This window comes from Schistocerca nitens, chromosome 2 (assembly GCF_023898315.1).
Source record: "Schistocerca nitens isolate TAMUIC-IGC-003100 chromosome 2, iqSchNite1.1, whole genome shotgun sequence".
NCBI lineage: Eukaryota > Metazoa > Arthropoda > Insecta > Orthoptera > Acrididae > Schistocerca > Schistocerca nitens.
Genome location: NC_064615.1, coordinates 596,932,613 through 596,954,945, shown reverse-complemented (window position 1 = coordinate 596,954,945; position 22,333 = coordinate 596,932,613).

Genomic DNA, 22,333 nt, shown 5'->3' with positions numbered 1-22,333 from the left:
CCCTTTAGCTATGTAGTTTTTATTTCAAAAATGTGTACAGTCACAGTCTCTGCACTAATGTTCTCTGATTGTCGCGCTGTTAATACGGAGTGTGAAAATGGCTGAGACTGCTTCCTGTTCCGTAGTGAAACACGCGTGTGGAACCCTGTTAAAATGTGCCGAAAAAAAGGTTGTTCTGAATGTTTTTCATAAATTTACACAAATAATGGGCTTTGAAGTTTTCCGAGGCGCTGTATTTGACACAGTTGAGAGAAAATACACATTGGGTGTATAGCAGAATCAAATGGTTCAAATGGCTCTGAGCACTATGGGACTTAACTTCTAAGGTCATCAGTCCCCTAGAACTTAGAACTACTGAAACCTAACTAACCTAAGGACATCACACACATCCATGCCCGAGGCAGGATTCGAACCTGCAACCGTAGCGGTCGCGCGGTTCCAGACTGTAGCGCCTTTAACCGCTTGGCCACCACGGCCGGCTATAGCAGAATCGGCAGCATAGGTAGTTGATAACTTATTCATGGTTATCTTGTTCAAGTCTCGTCTAAGTCATTTCCTTTTCGTACAATCTGAAATACCTACAGCTGGTAACTAAAATTCATCATCATTTTTATGAATAATGTGCAGCTTCTTGTTTATACTTATATATTGCACGCGAAATTCCTGTTTTCATTTCCAATATAAATTCTTAATTATCCATGTTTTATGAAAGATTGTTAGTAAAGGTTGATTATATTTAAAATAACATAACAATTTAAATTTTTAGGCGAAAATGGAAATCCAAATACTCTTTATATGGACTATGTCCATTGTTTTATACACACCTGTAGTCTCAAACGAAACAGAGTGATAAGTGTTGTAGAAACATGAAAAACTGTCATTTTCACAGCATCGAGCACACTATATAAATGCTACATTTTTACATTTGTCACTGTACCATTCCAATATGAACCCAGCAGAACTCATCTGGAGCCAAGCTCTTAAGGGATTTGGCCCGATAATTAACGAGACTGCTAACGCACGTAGCTTTTACACATGTGGCTGCGGAACCCTGGCAGGATACAGAACGACACATCATAAAAGAAGAGAAGAAAACGCGGCACCTAGCTGGCTTCATGGATTCTGTTGTTGATCGATTCGTTATCAACGAAGGAGATGACAGTTCCAGAACTGAAATGTATTTCTCGGATGAGGAAGGAGTTAAGAGATTACCAGACGACTGACTATAATTAATACCTTCATTGGCTTCAGTAATCAACATTACGGTAAAATTCCTGCAGTATGCTTTTGCATCACACATAGCTCGTTCAGAAAAATTAAAAAAATGGTTCAAATGGCTCTGAGCACTTTGGGACTTAACTTCTGAGGTCATCAGTCCCCTAGAACTTAGAACTACTTAAATCTAACTAACCTAAGGACATCACACACATCCATGCCCGAGGCAGGATTCAAGCCTGCGACCGTAGCGGTCACGCGGTTCCAGACTGTAGTGCCTAGATCCACTCGGCTACCAGAAAAATTACCTTATGTATAAGTTAGGAATACTCATCACACTTGTTTGTAATTAGAGTACTGTGTCTGGGGAGAATGACAGCATTTTATGTTTTCCGTCTGGTCACCTAAGAAGTTTTGCCGAATATTATTTCATTCTCTTTAAATATTAAATGACATTCGAAGCTATATTGTTTCTTTGCTGGTCTCTTTTTACGTCTGAACTGCAACTGCTCAGATCATGGCAGGTTAGTTGGAACAGCTGGCTCGCCACTGCTGTCGAAGTTTAATGCGCCGCCAAAAGCTGTTGTGGCGCATTATCGCTCAGTCTATATGCGTGTAACACAGCTAAAACGTATCCTTATGATCGAACTAGACTGTATGGCACGTGAAACGAAATCCAATGAGATTCGAGCAAACGCGGAAGAATACATGGCGCAATGTTTACATCAGGTTTATGCTTATGATGAACAGAGTATAGGAGTGGGTTCGTGTGATCTCGCATGAGGAGATTCTTCTGAGTAGAGATAATTGGAACTTTCTCATCTGAGCAGAGGCGGGATCACATAATGTATCCAGAAACCGTATTTAACATGTTCGGTTTGGTGGTGTGGGTGCTATAGAGTGGGGAAGCGCGCTGTTGTATAGGCGTGCTGACCTTGAAATTTCTGAACATGGTACACTCACCGGTCAGCGTTGTTGTGTCATTGTACTGCTTCTTCATCTGCGACATTTCTGGGTTGCATTCGGCCCTGACTTCATCTTTATGGATGATAGTGCGCGATCGCATCGAGAAGCGCAGGTAGAGAAGCTCTTGGAAGTACAGGAATCGACTGGCATGTCTGTTTTCCCGACTGAATCCCATATGCACCAACCCCGTCCACCAGTTGTCAACCGCGCTGGTGAAGGAATGGATTCCCGTAACACAAAACCCACTTAAATACCTTTTGGCCACAATGGCAGCACGTTGCAGAACGTGCACTACTGTCCTTGGTGGTCACACATCCTATTAAGAACCGTGTCTTGCCTTTTGTAATGTCTGCGAGATCATCATGAATCGCGATGACTTAACTTTAATTATTATGTTTGAATAAAAGAACCATTTCTGTCCGACTCATTGCATATTTGTTTCTATGAGCCAGGCCTAACAAAACTCTACCATCTGGTTCAGGCGAAATACCCTCAGACTTCAAGTAGAATATAATAATTCCAATCTCAAAGAAAGCAGGTGTTGACAGATGTGAAAATTATCGAACTATCAGTTTAATAAGCCACGGCTGCAAAATACTAACACGAATTCTTTACAGACGAGTGGAAAAACTGGCAGAAGCCGACCTCGGGGAAGATCAGTTTCCAATCCGTAGAAATGTTGGAACACGTGAGGCAATACTCACCCTACGACTTATGTTAGAAAATAGATTAAGGAAAGGCAAACGTACGTTTCTAGCAGTTGTATAATTAGAGAAAGCTTTAGACAATGATGACTGGAATACTCTCTTTCAAATTCTGAAGGTGGCAGGGGTAAAATACAGGGAGCGAAAATCTATTTACAAATTGCACAGAAACCAGATGGCAGTTATAAGAGTCCAGAGGCATGTAAGGGAAGCAGTGGTTGGGAAGGGAGTGAGACAGGGTTGTAGCCTATCCCCGATGTTATTCAATCTGTATATTGAGCAAGCAGTAGAGGAAACAAAAGAAAATTCGGAGTTGGACTTAAAATCCATGGAGAAGAAATAAAAACTTTGAGGTTCGTCGATGACATTGTAATTCTGTCAGAGACAGCAAAGGACTCGGAAGCGCAGTTGAACGGAATGGACAGTGTCTTGAAAGGAAGATATAAGATGAACATCAACAAAAGCAAAACGAGGATAATGGGATGTAGTCGAATTAAGTCGGGTGATGCTGAGGGAATTAGATTAGGAATTGAGACGCTTGAAGGAGTTTTGCTATTTGGGGAGCAAAATAACTGATGATGGTCGAAGTAGAGAGGATGTAAAATGTAGACTGGCAATGGCAAGGAAAGCGGTTCTGAAGAAGAGAAATTTGTTAACATCGAATATAGATTTTAAGTGTCAGGAAGTCATTTCTGAAAGTATTTGTATGGAGTGTAGCCATGTATGGAAGTGAAACGTGGACGATAAATAGTTTAGACAAGAAGAGAATAGAAGCTTTCGAAATGTGGTGCTACAGAAGAATGCTGAAGATCTACATCTACATCTACATCTATACTCCGCGAGCCACCTTACGGTGTGTGGCGGAGGGTACTTATTGTACCACTATCTGATCCCCCCTTCCCTGTTCCACTCACGAATTGTGCGTGGGAAGAACGACTGCTTGTAAGTCTCCGTATTTGCTCTAATTTCTCGGATCTTTTCGTTGTGATCATTACGCGAGATATATGTGGGCGGTAGTAATATGTTGCCCATCTCTTCCCGGAATGTGCTCTCTCGTAATTTCGATAATAAACCTCTACGTATTGCGTAACGCCTTTCTTGAAGTGTCCGCCACTGGAGCTTGTTCAGCATCTCCGTAACGCTCTCGCGCTGACTAAATGTCCCCATGACGAATCGCGCTGCTTTTCGCTGGATCGTGTCTATCTCTTCTATTAATCCAACCTGGTAAGGGTCCCATACTGATGAGCAATACTCAAGAATGGGACGAACAAGCGTTTTGTAAGCTACTTCTTTCGTCGATGAGTCACATTTTCTTAGAATTCTTCCTATGAATCTCAACCTGGCGCCTGCTTTTCCCACTATTTGTTTTATGTGATCATTCCACTTCAGATCGCTCCGGATAGTAACTCCTAAGTATTTTACGGTCGTTACCGCTTCCAATGATTTACCACCTATGGCATAATCGTACTGGAATGGATTTCTGCCCCTATGTATGCGCATTATATTACATTTATCTACGTTTAGGGAAAGCTGCCAGCTGTCGCACCATTCATTAATCCTCTGCAGGTCTTCCTGGAGTACGTACGAGTCTTCTGATGTTGCTACTTTCTTGTAGACAACCGTGTCATCTGCAAATAGCCTCACGGAGCTACCGATGTTGTCAACTAAGTCATTTATGTATATTGTAAACAATAAAGGTCCTATCACGCTTCCTTGCGGTACTCCCGAAATTACCTCTACATCTGCAGATTTTGAACCGTTAAGAATGACATGTTGTGTTCTTTCTTCTAGGAAATCCTGAATCCAATCACAAACCTGGTCCGATATTCCGTAAGCTCGTATTTTTTTCACTAAACGTAAGTGCGGAACCGTATCAAATGCCTTCCTGAAGTCCAGGAATACGGCATCAATCTGCTCGCCAGTGTCTACGGCACTGTGAATTTCTTGGGCAAATAGGGCGAGCTGAGTTTCACATGATCTCTGTTTGCGGAATCCATGTTGGTTATGATGAAGGAGATTTGTATTATCTAAGAACGTCATAATACGAGAACACAAAACATGTTCCATTATTCTACAACAGATTGACGTAAGCGAAATAGGCCTACAATTATTCGCATCTGATTTATGACCCTTCTTGAAAATGGGAACGACCTGCGCTTTCTTCCAGTCGCTAGGTACTTTACGTTCTTCCAGAGATCTACGATAAATTGCTGATAGAAAGGGGGCAAGTTCTTTAGCATAATCACTGTAGAATCTTAAGGGTATCTCGTCTGGTCCGGATGCTTTTCCGCTACTAAGTGATAGCAGTTGTTTTTCAATTCCGATATCGTTTATTTCAATATTTTCCATTTTGGCGTCCGTGCGACGGCTGAAGTCAGGGACCGTGTTACGATTTTCCGCAGTGAAACAGTTTCGGAACACTGAATTCAGTATTTCTGCCTTTCTTCGGTCGTCCTCTGTTTCGGTGCCATCGTGGTCAACGAGTGACTGAATAGGGGATTTAGATCCGCTTACCGATTTTACATATGACCAAAACTTTTTAGGGTTCTTGTTTAGATTGTTTGCCAATGTTTTATGTTCGAATTCGTTGAATGCTTTTCTCATTGCTCTCTTTACGCTCTTTTTCGCTTCGTTCAGCTTTTCCTTATCAGCTATGATTCGACTACTCTTAAACCTATGATGAAGCTTTCTTTGTTTCCGTAGTACCTTTCGTACATGATTGTTATACCACGGTGGATCTTTCCCCTCGCTTTGGACCTTAGTCGGTACGAACGTATCTAAGGCGTACTGGACGATGTTTCTGAATTTTTTCCATTTTTGTTCCACATCCTCTTCCTCAGAAGTGAACGTTTAATGGTGGTCACTCAGATATTCTGCGATTTGTGCCCTATCACTCTTGTTAAGCAAATATATTTTCCTTCCTTTCTTGGCATTTCTTATTGCACTTGTAGTCATTGATGCAACCACTGACTTATGATCACTGATACCCTCTTCTACATTCACGGAGTCGAAAAGTTCCGGTCTATTTGTTGCTATGAGGTCTAAAACGTTAGCTTCACGAGTTGGTTCTCTAACTATCTGCTCGAAGTAATTCTCGGACAAGGCAGTCAGGATAATGTCACAAGAGTCTCTGTCCCTGGCTCCAGTTCTGATTGTGTGACTATCCCATTCTATACCTGGTAGATTGAAGTCTCCCCCTATTACAATAGTATGATCACGAAACTTCTTCACGACGTTCTGCAGGTTCTCTCTGAGGCGCTCAACTACTACGGTTGCTGATGCAGGTGGTCTATAGAAGCATCCGACTATCATATCTGACCCACCTTTGATACTTAACTTAACCCAGATTATTTCACATTCGCATTCGCTAATAACTTCACTGGATATTATTGAATTCTTTACTGCTATAAATACTCCTCCACCATTGGCGTTTATCCTATCCTTGCGGTATATATTCCATTCTGTGTCTAGGATTTCGTTACTGTTCACTTCCGGTTTTAACCAACTTTCCGTTCCTAATACTATATGCGCACTATTTCCTTCAATAAGAGATACTAATTCAGGAACCTTGCCCTGGATACTCCTGCAGTTTACCAATATTACGTTAACTTTTCCTGTTTTTGGTCTCTGAGGACGGACGTTCTTTATCAACGATGATAATGTTCTCTCTGGTAAGCCGTCAGGTATTTTATCGTTTCGCGCAAGGGGGGGTCCCTCTAACCTAAAAAACCCCCGTGTGCACGCCACACGTACTCTGCTACCCTAGTAGCTGCTTCCGGTGTGTAGTGCACGCCTGACCTGTCTAGGGGGGCCCTACAGTTCTCCACCCAATAACGGAGGTCGATGAATTTGCAACCATTATAGTCGCAGAGTCGTCTGAGCCTCTGGTTTAGACCCTCCACACGGCTCCAAACCAGAGGACCGCGATCGACTCTGGGCACTATGCTGCAGATATTAAGCTCAGCTTGCACTCCGCGTGCGATGCTGGTTGTCTTCACCAAATCAGCCAGCCGCCGGAAGGAACCAAGGATGGCCTCAGAACCCAAGCGGCAGGCGTCATTCGTTCCGACATGTGCTACTATCTGCAGCCGGTCACACCCAGTGCGTTCAATAGCTGCCGGAAGGGCCTCCTCCACATTACGGACGAGACCCCCCGGCAAGCACACCGAGTGCACACTGGCATTCTTCCCCGACCTACCCGCTATTTTCCTGAGGGGCTCCATAACCCGCCTAACGTTGGAGCTCCCTATAACTAATAGGCCCGCCCTCTGTGACTGTCGGGACCTTGCCGGAGAATCGGCCACTGGCCCAACAGGCGAGGCATCCTGTGGTGGCTCGGAAACGATGTCATCACCACTAGGAAGCACCCCGTACCTGTTGGAAAGGGGTAAGGCAGCTGCCACGCGGCCAGATCCCACCTTCGCCTTTCGGCCAGGCTCGCGCGAGCCCACCACTGTCCGCCATTCACCCTGGAGTGATGGCTGACCGGTAAGATGCTCACTGCCGGAAGACGCAGCGACATCAGTGGTTCCATGTGATTCCAAGGCCACCGAAGTAGGCATAGGTCTCACCACAGTTGCCCCAACGCCACTACGAGCCGACGCCTGCGCCTCGAGCTCGATGAGCCTAACAGACAGAGCCTCCACCTGCCCCCGAAGAGTGGCCAATTCTCCTTGCGTCCGCTCACAACAACCACAGTCCCTACACATGACTATGTTTACCCTACTCTATACGGTGACAAATTCCCAAGATAATCTTCTGTTGAGCTACTCTGATAATCAAGAAACACTCACTGAAATACGAGACGCGAAAACTACGCTAGGTTTTCCCAGAAAAACTATTTAAATGCTAAGCGCAGCAAATAATTACAAAATAAATTTCTCTCCTAACGATCAAGAACTGTTAGTTTCTATGCAGAGCAGATAAACACAAATAGAATCCCTTCCTTAGTGGAAGGTCGTAAACAAAATGCAAAATAAACGCTTTATACAAACAGTACTCGCTGCTGCTGGTGCTATAGTACACAAATAGAATCCCTCCCTTAGTGGAAGGTCGTAAACAAAATGCAAAATAAACGCTTTATACAAACAGTACTCGCTGCTGCGGGTGCTCTCGCTCTGGCTGTCACAAGACAACTGCTGATTCAAGTGACTAGTGGCTAACGGCCGCGAAACAAACAAAAGACGGTTTTAGGGCGCTTTCTGTTCTAAATGATCAAGAAAACACTAAGAAATCTAACACGAAAACTACGTAAAGTTTTATCAAGAACTGTTAGTTACTATGCAGAGCAGATAAACACTAATAGAATCCCTTCCTTAGTGGAAAGTCGTAAACAAAATGCAAAATAAACGCTTTATACAAACAGTACTCGCTGCTGCTGGTGCTCTCGCTCTGGCTGTCACAAGACAAGATTAGATGGGTAGATCACATAACTAATGAGAGAGAAGAGAAATACGTGGCACAACTTGACTAGAAGAAGGGATCGGTTGGTAGGGCATATTCTGAAGCATCAAGGGATCACCAATTTAGTATTGGAGGGCAGCGTGTAGGGTAAAAATCGTAGAGGGAGACCAAGAGATGAATACACAAAACAGATTCAGAAGGATGTAGGTTGCAGTAGGTACTGGGAGATGAAGAACCTGGCACAGGACAGAGTAGCATAGAGAGCTGCATCAAACCAGTCTCTGGACTGAAGACCACCACAACACAACCTTCTGTACTACAATGTGGTAGTTCTTCTTATATATGGTGAGGTCTCATCGAGCTGTGTTACATCATGAGGATCTTACTTTCATGCTTTAGTTCTACGCACCAGTGAATGTGAGAATATAATAAAACAGACCAGAACGCTGAAATACAGTTGCTGAAAGGAATCAGATTTATAGAACACATGCCATTCCCCATCTCACTCACAATTCTTTCTGGAATGCATATAAAGTGAAATTCAGTACTTCACATATCGCAACGACTGCTTTTGAAGACAGGCTCAGTGCTCCTTGCCATTATTTATATGCTTTGTGTCCTGAATCCTCTTGACATACAAATGGAAATACTTCGCTGAAAGAATAATATACTGTGGCCACGTCGGGAGTGGTTTGCTGTCAGAGGGGTGACGGGCAAGGCAAGAGGAACGTGCCCTTTGCGCATTGCGAGTATAGAAGTCCTAGTGGCAAACACGAGCCATCTCGTTGTTAGTTTGGTAAGTGGTCCGATGGTGGTAGTTCTGTTTGTAGCGTTGGCGCCAGTCGACTTGCCTGCAAGCTTTTGCGACATCTGGCGCGTATAGCAAATCGAGGGAGAAGGTATGACGTACGGAGGCAAAACGCGGAGCTCGTCGTAGACACGCTCCAGGTGAAGTATCAGGCCATTGTTATTCATGGTCATGTACGAAATCTAACAGAGCCTCTCACCTGCAGATTCAGACCATTCGCTAATGAGGTGGCGCCCCACAACACAATCTCTTACGAGAAATGTTGCAGCTTTGTTTAGGACTAACCATAGAACTTCAGAAAAGTTCTGAGTGAAGAAAATTTGCTCTGTCTATGTCTTTAGTGCTTTTATGTGGGCCTAAAAGGTATCACCGATAAAATATGATGAACGGAGGATGTGAGCACGTAAAATAAATATAGAAAATGGCGTAAATGGAAACCAAATGAGAAGGTGTTAACACTGTATCTCTGGAAAGTTTAAATCTATATAATTATTGAGAGGTTTTCTGTAGTTAAATTGACTAGTTGTATGTGAACTGATAATGCAATGTAGTGTTTTAAAGGGTCATTTTAGAAGCTGATGGACACAAATACTTGCCCTTCTTTCCTATTCAGACAATAAATAACGTTCATATCGTCCTCCACAGGATAAGGTAAACAAGGAGTCAGCGTCAAACTTTACATTTTACGCTACCCTGGTGAACTAGGATTTCTACTCCAGGTTCTGATAGCTCCAATTGCTCACCCTCTCCTGCACTCCTATATGATATACACCTGCCATTGATAAAATTTAATTTTGCGCACTGGAGTATTCGAACTATGCCTCTTTGATGGTAGGATTTCCACACAACGGTGATTTGTCTTTTTCTTTCTAACAAAGACTCTAAATTACTGTTCTCAAATGTAAGGTTCCTTTCCTCAACAAATCCCCAGAGCCGCTACACCCGCTCCTTCGATTCCTCTGTGTCACAGTTCACAAGCACCCACTCTACGTCTCTCTTCACTGTTAAACAACGCGCCTCATCAGAACTCGAGCATACCCAACCTTCAGAAATAAAGAGCTGTTATTATCTCTTGACACAATCCCCCCCTCCTGAAGTAGATGACACTATGTCAGGGTAATTGAGAACCTTGGAAGCACCAGCCAATACAAAACTACTCCATCTGTTGTGCAAGATACATGAGACAGCCGAAATACCCTCAGACAACAAGTAAAATGTAATAATTCCCGTAGCAAGGAAGGTTGTTGCTGACAGGTGTGAGTTTTACCGAACCACCAGTTTAGTAACTCATGGCTGAAAAATACACTCGAATACTCTTTATAGGATGGAGAAACTGGTGGAACCCGAGAAGCCGACCTCGGAGAGAATATTTTCCTGGTATGACTGGACCCAGAGCAGGCTTTTTTCATTTTTTCTTTCCTGCAGCGTATTTCATAACATAATGGAGGTGAATTACAAATGCATATCCTAAAGCATTATTAATAAGATTCTAGAATGTTAATTTTTTCTTTGCTATGTAATTCTGAGAGTATACATTCTAAAAGCAGAAAGTAGCAGCGGAATCGCGTTAACTAATCTTGGAAGCGGAATTTTCTATGTCACGAGAACGTGTTGGAAAGTAGGGCCTCCGGAATTTTTCTTCTGTTCAGAATTTCGGTTAAGGTATAACATTTCATATTACACGGCCGACATTCCTGCTTCGCTGACGCAAATCGCAACCCTGTGCAGCTAGACGGCTCCGAATTGTAGCGTGTAACATGGCGGTGTGTAACGTAACTCTGCCTGTGCGTGAGAAGTAGCCATCTGCAATCGTGTTTCGAATATGAAGAGTTCGTCAGCACTATAGTGGCAGACCACACACAAGCGCTGTGACATCCGCATCAATCCGACGCCTCGGGTTTACTGTCATCGATGATCCTCCATACAGTCCCGACCTGCCTCCATCCGATTTTCACCTGTTTCCAAAACATAAAGAATGCCTTCGAGGACTTCACTTTGATAGTGATGAAGCGGTGTAAATAGAAGTGAGGTTGTGGTTCCGTTAACAAAGCCAAACATTCTACAATGACGGTATCAACAAACTGGTCTATCGCTGGCGGAAGTATGTTCGTCGCCAGGTTGACTATGTTCAGAAAGAAATATGTAGACGTGGGGAATGAAGATGTAGAATGTTAATAAGGTTTGTTTTATTAACAAAGCTTCACGAGTTTTGACATATTAAAAATTTGGACGCGCTAATTTTCAACATGCCCTCGTACGCAGCACAACGATGGGTTCAAGGAAATTTATAGAGGAAACTTATTGGTTGGATCCAGGAAAAAAACTCCATTTTACGAATAGGGATGGACCTGGGAAAGGACTGAAAACGTTGCATATGGACAGTAAGATGACTGACAGTATTATGGAAAACGTGGAAATTGTATCCTAGGTTTATTTTATTTACTTACATGTGAATAATTTATAATAAAAAATAAATGTCAGTTGACATGCATTAACTTTTCTTTTACTGCAGATTATTAATGTATCAAGTAAACAGAAGTTTTATACACTTTTTTATTTCGTCTGGAAACATTGAAACAAAATAAATATCAGTGCACTCTGAGTCCGATGGTAAGAGCGGGTCCCACGAGATACGTCTTCTTCACGCGGTACAAGTGGGCTGTGAATAAAGTACGATCACAATGCACCTAGTTCACACTGTGAGAGGCCAGAGATCAGAGAAACTAGTTGTAATGGACTGGCACACTAAGTGGCAACTAGAACTGTAACACAATTATCGACATTTCGGCAGAGACATAATACTGGGGAAGGTCAGTTGGATCTCCGAAAAAATGTAGGAACACGGGAGACAATACTAACCCTGTCTTATCTTAGAAGATAGCTTGAACGAAGGCAAACCTAAGTCCCATAGTGCTTAGAGCCATTTGAACCATCTCTCCTTCCGACGTCTCAGCGGGCTGTGCTGTTCCATGCTACCGTACCGACGTCCCCATGTAGGAGTGGAAATGCACAGAGACAATACGTTCCGGCTACCTGTACAATCTTGTACAAAAGCTGCTGACCAGTCCCCCTTAATGTCTCTTTGGCGTAGTGGAAGCTACTCTGTCTCCAAACAAAAGTTGGCTAAGCTGCCACTACCACTCAAAAAATCCCGGTCCAAGAAACAAAGTACGGTACATGGAAGCACCACAAAGTGGCATTCATACACTCTCTCTAGTCGACGACACAAGGATTGGAAAATGGAAACTCAGAAATACAACATGGATAAAAGAAAACACAGGAGTATATATACCCTCAGTGTACCTCTATATATATGAGCATAAATTAATAAATGACAATATTTACATTGTAAAGCGCCATTGTGGCTGTCTAACGACATACTCTGCTGCTCCTGATTCTCCTCAGAACCGAAAGCACAGATGTTACGACTGACAGTGGTGCAAGTAAGTATAGACAGGCTGAAGGCAGCTCAATGGAGCCAATAGAACGGCTAACAATGAGACGTTTCAACGTATTCCTTTTTCCCACAATTGCTTCCCTTGTTCCGACTCAAGCTAACTGCAGTCTGGTTTCTATACAAGTTATAGATAATCTTTCGCTCCCTGTATTTTATCCCTGCTAACGTCATAAATTTAAAAACTTTGTTTAAACCTTGTGAATTTGACATTCCGTTGTGTTGGCAAACTAAACTAGACCACTTACCTTTCCGCCACATGTAGAGCTTTCCGCAAAAGTCATTATTTATTCAAGCGTGATGTTAAAATTTAATTTCGAATCGGATGGGAATTTCATTTCATCATGTGTATTTTTGTATGTTTTCTATGTCTGAGGTGTCCGCAGCTCGTGGTCGTGCGGTAGCGTTCTCGCTTCCCGCGCCCGGGTTCGATTCCCGGCGGGGTCATTGATTTTCTCTGCCTCGTGATGACTGGGTCTTGTGTGATGTTTTTGGGTTAGTTAGGTTTAAGTAGTTCTAAGTTCTAGGGTACTGATGACCATAGATGTTAAGTCCCATAGTGCTCAGAGCCATTTGAACCATTTATCTCTGAGGTGGAGAATTTCTTCTCAAGCCACCGATCACATGGTTGATCCCTTAAGCTAACTTTTCTCCGCCCATCGTACCTCTCTATCTGGTGTACAATTTTATGTTCTTTTCTTCCTGTGCATGTGTTATAAGATGAATGTGTGTGTGTGAATGAATCCCTCCTTATACCAAACCCAGGCTTTTCCCACGAGTTCAGAAATAGTCATATAATAGTTACCACGTCAAGCATACGGTATCAAGCATTCATATCATGATCTTTGTTGTTCGTAATTTGATTTTCTTATGATTTGATTTGTGAAATAAAGGTTAACTGGGCACTAGATTGTGGTTGTGGCGCTACTTATGCACCCCATCCAACTTTTAATCTGGCCTCCTCGGAGTCCTCTGATTTCATTAAATATTTGATATTTTATGTTTCATTTGATGTTCATACGAGAGTTTTACTTTGAACGTAATCTAATGCTAGTCAGATAGATAATAGCTCATTAATTTAGTGCAAGCGTAGTTGATTTAATTGCGAATCAGTTCTTAAATTAACCGATTAGAACTTACTTGTTACAAACGAGCATTAGGCTCGCTTTCACTCTGACCTTTCGAAACGGATACGTAGTTGAAGCACTAGTAGGTATCGCTCACTGTTAACATGGAATATACATTTTGTGTGAGAAAGTCTTTTCTGGAGCTCTTTATGTGGACCAAAGCCTTGTATGGAAGTGAGACATGGGCGATACACAGTACAAAGAAGACAACAATCTTTTGAAATTCGGAGCTACATAAGGATGCTGAGTATGTTATGGGTAGAATAACAGGTGATGAGATACTGAATAGAAATGGGGAACGAAGTAAATTGTGGCACATGTTGACTGAAATAATGGCTCGGTTGACAAATACATCCTGACGTATTAAAGAATTATCTATGCAATAATGGAGAGAAGTGTGGGGAGGTAAAAACAGTTGACGGAGGCCAGTAAGCAGGTTAAACTGATGTAGGTTGTGAGAGCACAGCGCGATACGGCTGAACGTGAGAACTTTAAAAAGCAGACGTGACTGCGCGCGTGCTTCTTGTTGTGACAGGGAAAAGGGGAGGCGTGACTGAGCGAACCAGTGTTTGACAGCTCATTGTGGCGTTCCGGCCATGTTCAAATGGTTCAAATGGCTCTGAGTACTATGGGACTTAACATCTGTGGTCATCAGTCCCCTAGAACCTAGAACTACTGAAACCTAACTAACCTAAGGACATCACACACATCCATGCCCGAGGCAGGATTCGAACCTACGACCGTAGCAGTCGCGCGGTTCCGGACTGAGCGCCTAGAACCGCGAGACCACCGCGGCCGGCCATGTTCATGTGCGTCGTTGCACTCACCACATTGTGGCGACTAGGCTCTCACTTAACGAGCAGACGGTTATAGGATTCAAAATCCGTGATTGATTGACACTGACAGTTGAGAAATACCACGACTGCGGTCCGGCAAGTGAGCTGGAAACACCTGGCGCGCTTGGCCGTTGGAACATGGAAGGGGTTAGCAGCCGTGGTGGAGATCAGTGTCCACAGTAGCGACTAAACCAGGGGCTAACAACTGTCTGATGTTGAGCTTGAGCACTCGGTCCTGCTCTGGCTGCTGTATGCGAGCAGAGCAGTTGCGGCGTAGTGGGAAGCGAGGGAATGCGTGCGCACGATGTGGTCGCGACAACACAGGAGAAGTGTGAAACAGGGGTGGGTCAGTTTTGATAGCGGTGCCGCCTAAAAGCGGCAATGGAGAGTCGAATTTGCGTGACACCAACAACCTCATTCCGCAGTGAAGAATCTTATGCTTTCACACAAAAAGAAGGGTTCGCAAAATGTTTCGTATAACATGCGGCGCTGAATGGTTTCAGGAAGTTCAATTTCCTGAGTCACTACATGTCTTACCACTTCAAAGATCACGGAAACGGAAAATGTGAAAGACTTGAGTATGTACGAGACATTTAAAACTTAAAAGGAAGTTCTCTGATGAGAAGGGAGAAGAGAGAGAAAAATCAAGTGATTCTGTCGTTAGAATGAGCTACAAAACTGCACCACTTTTAGTAGAGTCCTTGCGCCCTTTCACGGATGGTGATTTAATAAACTAATACTGGGCAGTTGCAGCGGAACCTTTATGTCCACATCAGGCAGCACAATTTCGCGTACTACCGTTATCAAATAGTACAATCATGCGTCCCACACAGGTTGTGGTAGACTACTTTCAGAGTCAACTATTTGAATCTTTGCAGGGAGTTTGTTGCATATTCTTCAGCGAGATATCTCAGGCATACAGCTGTATGTAACAGTCTTAGCGTTGTTCAATAAAGTGTAAAAAATACAGATTGTCAAGGACTTTATTAGCTTATGCGTCAACAGACAGAGCGCCAGTCATATTGGAAAAAAATCAGGATTCCTAGCGCAACGAATGGGAAAAAGGAAATCTTCCCGTACCCAATTCGCGCTTATCTGCAGCATGCGCTAATAGGATATGGAATATAAAGACAGTCTAAATTTTTCGAAGTATTTGCCTGAGAATCGATCTGCTCCTTTACACAAGTCTCCACACGGCTCCCCTGTTAAATTACGTATACAATGAGATACACGCATCGCGACTTATATGCGCGTCATGTCAGTACGACATGTCACGATACATCATCTCATACAAAAGTTCACCCTTCCCGCGTATTCAGATCGCAAACGCATTTTGTATACAGCTTTTTCACAATATACTCGACAAGTCGCACAAGTTGCACATGTTTCTAGTGAATGTAATTGTAGAAGAATTATTAATTTCGAGTGTCACCTATTAGTCAGTTAAGATGAGCTCTTTTATTTCTTCAGATACAATACATCTATAGAGCTGTAATAGTTTCAAGATAATAATGATAAGAACAATAGTCCGAAGAACAATAGTCAGAATAATTAACATTCCGGATAACAACAAAAAGTTGTATATAACTCAAAGGTCACAGTGTTGTTAATATCTCTCTGCAAGATTATAGCGTCTTTCATTCCTACATTCGTTGCATAGCATCAAACAGTCATTGTACTAAGAAAATTGTTCATATTAAATTGTGATGTTAGAGAAAGGCGTACGTATTAAGAGAAGCAGTTGTGAAAGATTTGTTACATATATTATGAAAAATACCTTTTTTACATACTTGACAGTTTATTGAAAATGTTAACAACTCTGAGGATCTTTTCATGCCGTACACATGAGTGATACATACCCTTTGGCTACCATCAAATGGTTGTGGTATTTTTGAGTAGGGCTCGGATGAGCGAAGGAGCCGGAAGAAGTTGTCGGCCAGTGTGTGTGTGTGTGTGTGTGTGTGTGTGTGTGTGCGTGAGAGAGAGAGAGAGAGAGAGAGACCTGTTATGGTAGAGTGAGGAGATTAGATGGCAGAGGTGCTGTATAGAGATTTTTATTTGAGATACTCTCTCATATGTATCTGAGGATTAAGGATAAAGGGTGATATGATATGATTGTACAGGAAGACGGCTCATTTGAAACAAGAAGGTAATTTCTATTGAGTTTACTTTTCTGCGGCCGATAGTTTAGTAATTATTGTAGTGTAAAGATTTCATTGTATTTAAAAATATTTATCCAGGGAGTATTATCTGTCGTGTGTACAGTGTTCTAATTAGTTTCCCCCTCCATGATTAACTTGAAGATATTTCGTCAGAAATATAAAAGACTAAATTTTATGTCATTTAAAAAAGTTTCTCTTAAAATTATTCAGTATGGTGTATTACAATGATGAGAAAGATAATGTTGAGAAAGACTAACAGTTCAAGTTAGTTCGTGTTTTTCTGTGTTATTAAAAGGCTTCACTCTAATAGCAAAATACTCTCTTATTTATTTAAGAAAAATTTCTCTGAAGCTTACCCTCGCTGTTTACATGAAAAATCGTATTTGATAAAAAGCTCCGCTGTCACGCCTTGCACCACTGTGTGAACAGTATCATTTTTTTTAAAAAAAAGGAAGGTGAAAAGATTACTTTTCTAACGAAGAGTTGTAAACGAACTAAAAAGGCAAATTGCCACGTAGTAACTTGTTTCAGCTCATCACTTTCACAGTACAAAAGGAACAAAGCCGAGTAATCCATTGAAAGGTAATAATCTATTGTAGGGCATAAACGAACCTTTTTTTGAGAATTTTAGATACAAACTTCATTTACAAAATTTCATATAAATTCAGTGGATGCGTTTTATAGTAGGGTACAGATTTTGTTACGCAAGAATTAGTTATTGTGTGTGATTGTTTCACGAGAAAGTCATTCTGAGTATTACTGATAATCATTCTTTAAATTCATTTACAGACAGTCAGATGCAGTTGACTGGTGTCACATACGTCAAGAGTAATTTGCCTAATTATGTCCGTGTTTAAAACTAGGGCAGTAAAGGCGATTGTAGATCACACATTGTAATCGGAATTTAAAAGTACTTGCTTTCACATTGCTAGCGAGAGTTTTTTGCATACATACAGTTTACAATTACTAAAAGAAAAAGCTGAACTAGTTTCATGCTGCATGTTTGCGTCTGCGTGCGTGTTGGTAACTTCCGAGGATTACCGTATCTGAAATGGACTTTCCTGTCCAAAGTCCGGACTTGAGCCCAATGGAACACATTTTATATGAGTTTGAACGTCGACTTCGCTCCAGAGCGTGTAACGACAGTACCTTCTCTGATTTCGACACTTGAGGAAGAGTCGTGCTCTGAATGCGTCCCCAGCAGAGTTCAAGCCATAATTAAGGCGGAGCGTGGAGACATTCAGTATCAATGCCCACTAATAAGTCTCTGGATACTTTTGATCGTGTATTCTATTTATGTACAATGAGTTTTTTAATGTAAAGATTGTATAACAGTCAGGTTCCTTTCAGAGTACGCTGTTACAATAGCTCCATATTTAACAATTATATACAACCGTTCGCTCATAGATCCGTACCTAAAGACTGTAAAACTGCTCCAGTCACATCAATACCCAAAAAGGAAAATAGGAGTAACCCGCTGAATTACAGGCCCGTATCACTAACGTTGATTTTCAGTAGGATTTTGGAACATACACTGTGTTCGAACATTATGAAGTACCTCGAAGAAAACGATTTATTGACACGTAGTCAGCACGAATTCAGAAAGTATCGTTTTTGTGAAACACAACTAGCTCTTTATACTCATGACGTAATGAGTCCTATTGACGGGGGATGTCAAATTGATTCCATATTTTTAGATTTCCAGAAGGTTTTCGACACCGTTCCTCACAAGTGTCTTCTAACCAAACTGCGTGCCTGTGGAATATCAGTTCGTAGTAATATACGGAAATTCATCGAGTAAAAGAGAAGGTATATTCGGCGTTCTCCAAGGCTTATTGGCCGTCTATTGTTCCTGATCAATATTAGCGACATAGGAGACAATCTCAGTAGCCTTCTTAGATTGTTTGCAGATGATGCTGTCGCTTACCGTCTTGTAAAGTCATCAGCTGATCAAAACGACTTGAAAAATGATTAAGATATCTGTATGGTGCGAAAAGTGGCAGTTGACCCTCATTAAAGCAAAGCGTGAAGTTATTCACATGAGTACTAAAAGAAATCCACAAAGTTTCGATTACGCGATAAGTCACACCAATCTGAAGGCTGTAAATTCAACTAAATACTTAGGGACTACAATTACTAATAACCTAAATTGGAAAGAACACATAGATAATGTTGTGGATAGAGCAAACGAAAGTCTACAATTCATTGGCAGAACACTTAGAAGGTGCAACAGGTCTACTAAAGAGGCTGCTTACACCACGCTTTTCCACCCTATTCTGAAGTATTTCTGTGCGTTGTAGGATCCCCATCAGGTGGGACTGACGGATGACATCGAAAAAGTTCAAAGAAGGGCAGCTGGTTTTGTATTATCACGAAATGGGGGTGATAGTACCACAGAGTGACAGGTGAACTGAAGTGGCAATCATTAAAACAAAGGCGTTTTTTGTTGTGACGGGATCTTCTCATGAAATTTCAATCACCAGTTTTCTCGTTCGATTGCGAAAACATTCTGTTGGCACGAACCTAAATAGGGATAAATGATCATCATGATAAAATAAGAGAAATCAGGGCTCGCACAGAAAAATTTAGGTCACGTTTTTCCCGCGAGCCGTTCGAGAGTGGAACTGTAGAGAAACAGCTTGAAGGTGGTTCATTGAACCCTTTGCCAGCCACTTTATTGTGAATAGCAGAGTAATCACGTAGATGTAGATGTAAACGTAGATGTAGATACACAAATTTTTTATGTTGCATAAATCAGTCCCTGACACCCTGATGTTAATACTCGTATATTGCAGCCGACACAACTCCAGCGGGGCTGCAATCAGCACTAACGTAAGTGCTTTTGTGTCTCAGTCTGCTGCAGGATGGCGAGTCCGGGGACTACGCCGCACTACGGCTGTGGCTTGGTTTAGAGTGGACAGCAGCACAGCACAGCACAGCACAGCGCAGCGCACTGCAGTCGCCGCCCTCCAGGGGGCCGTCGCTCTTCACCAGCAGGCGGGGCGCCAGCTGACCGTGCACCCACCCCTACTCCATCTCTCTTACACGGATAGGAGGTTTTCTTCACTTCTCCGCTGTCTCAGTGCCTGTGTTCAACAAGATGCGTCTAAAATGTTCGCTGAAAGGAGGGATATGTAAACAGCAACAAGTGTTAAAACCATGTTCATGCGCATGGCCAGTGCTATGCACATCTAAGTTATGATGAAACGGATTTTTTTTATGGGAGCAGCCGTAAGCAATGAGCTTGAAGATTCGTGTTATTTTGCAATGGACTAACTCATTGGCATCAACCAGTGTTACAAATAGCGGGAAAAAACAAGGACCTGGAGCAGTACATCTACATCTACATACATCTACATACATACTCCGCAATCCAACATACGGTGCATGGCGGTGGGTACCTCGTACCACAACTAGCATCTTCTCTCCCTGTTCCACTCCCAAACAGAACGATGGAAAAATGACTGCCTTTATGCCTCTGTACGAGCCCTAATCTCTCTTTCTTATCTTTGTGGTATTTCCGCGAAATGTAAGTTGGCGGCAGTAAAATTGTACTGCAATCAGCCTCAAATGCTGGTTCACTAAATTTCCTCAGTAGCGATTCACGAAAAGAACGCCTCCTTTCCTCTAGAGACTCCCACCCGAGTTCCTGAAGCATTTCCGTAACACTCGCGTGATGATCAAACCTACCAGTAACAAATCTAGCAGCCCGCCTCTGAATTGCTTCCATGTCCTCCCTCAATCCGACCTGATAGGGATCCCAAACGCTCGAACAGTACTCAATAATAGGTCGTATTAGTGTTTTATAAGCGGTCTCCTTTACAGATGAACCACATCTTCCCAAAATTCTACCAATGAACCGAAGACGACCATCCGCCTTCCCCACAACTGCCATTACATGCTTGTCCCACTTCATATCGCTCTGCAATGTTAGGCCCAAATATTTAATCCACGTGACTGCGTCAAGCACTACACTGCTAATGGAGTATTCAAACATTACAGGATTCTTTTTCCTACTCATCTGCATTAATTTACATTTATCTATATTTAGAGTTAGCTGCCATTCTTTGCACCAATCACAAATCCTGTCAAGTCATCTTGTATCCTCCTATAGTCACTCAACGACGAATCCTTCACGTACACCACAGCATCATCAGCAAACGGCCGCACATTGCTATCCACCCTATCCGAAAGATCATTTATGTAGATACAAAACAACAGCGGACCTACCACACTTCCCTGGGGCACTCCAGATGATACCCTCACCTCCGATAAACACTCACCATCGACGATAACATACTGGGTTCTATTACTTAAGAAGTCTTCGAGCCACTCACATACTTGGGAACCAATCCCATATGCTTGTACCTTAGTTAGGAGTCTGCAGTGGGGCACCGAGTCAAACGCTTTCCGGAAGTCAAGGAATATGGCATCCGTCTGATACCCTTCATCCATGGTTCGCAAGATATCATGTGAGAAAGGGGCGAGTTGCGTTTCGCAGGAACGATGCTTTCTAAAGCCGTGCTGACGCATGGACAGCAACTTCTCTGTCTCAAGGAAATTCATTATATTCGAACTGAGAATATGTTTGAGAATCCTGCAACAGACCGATGTTAAGGATATTGGTCTGTAATTTTGAGGATCCGTCCTTCTACCCTTCTTATATACAGGCGTCACCTGCGCTTTTTTCCAGTCGCTCGGGACTTTACGTTGGGCAGGAGATTCGCGATAAATGCAAGTTAAGTAAGGAGCCAATGCAGTAGAGTACTCTCTGTAAAACCGAATTGGAATCCCATCAGGACCAGGAGATTTATTTATTTTCAACCCATTCAGCTGCTTCTCAACCCCAGGGATGTCTATCACTATGTCCTCCATACGGAAATCTGTACGAGATTCAAACGGCGGTATGTTTGTACGATCCTCCTGCGTGAAAGATTTCTCAAATCCTAAATTTAAAATTTCAGCTTTCGTTTTCCTGTCTTCCGTTGCCAGGCCAGACTGATCAGTGAGTTAGTGGATGGAAGCCCTCGACCCGCTTACCGATGTTACGTAAGACCAGAATTTCCTTGGGTTTTCAGCAAGATCTTTTGCTAAGGTATGACGGTGGTAGTGGTTGAATGCTTCGCGCATCGCTCTTTTGACAGCAGCACGAATCTCTACTAACTTTTGCCTGTCCACATTCTCCCGATCTTTCTTGTACCGCGAGTGCAAGTGCCTTTGCTTCCTGAGCATTCTCCGAATTGCGCTGTTAAACCACGGTGGGTATTTCCGTCCGTAACCCACTTTTTCGGCACATACTTGTCCAATGAGTGATTTACAATCTGTTTAAAATTTGCCCATAATTCTTCCACGTCCATCGTACCGGAAGTAAGTGAAGTCGATTCATTTACTAAGTGGGATGCTAACAACTGCTTATCTGCTCTTTATAGTAAGAATACTCTCCTAGCCTTCTTGACCGACTTTTTAACTTTCGTAACCATAGTCGTAATGACAGCATCATGATCACTAATCCCAGTCTCAACACTGACACCGTCGATGAGGTCTGGTCTGTTCGTGGCTACCAGATCTAAAATATTTCCATTACGCGTTGGCTGTCGATTTAGCTGCTCAAGACAGTTTTCGAATAATGTGTTCAACAGTAATTCACACGACGGCTTG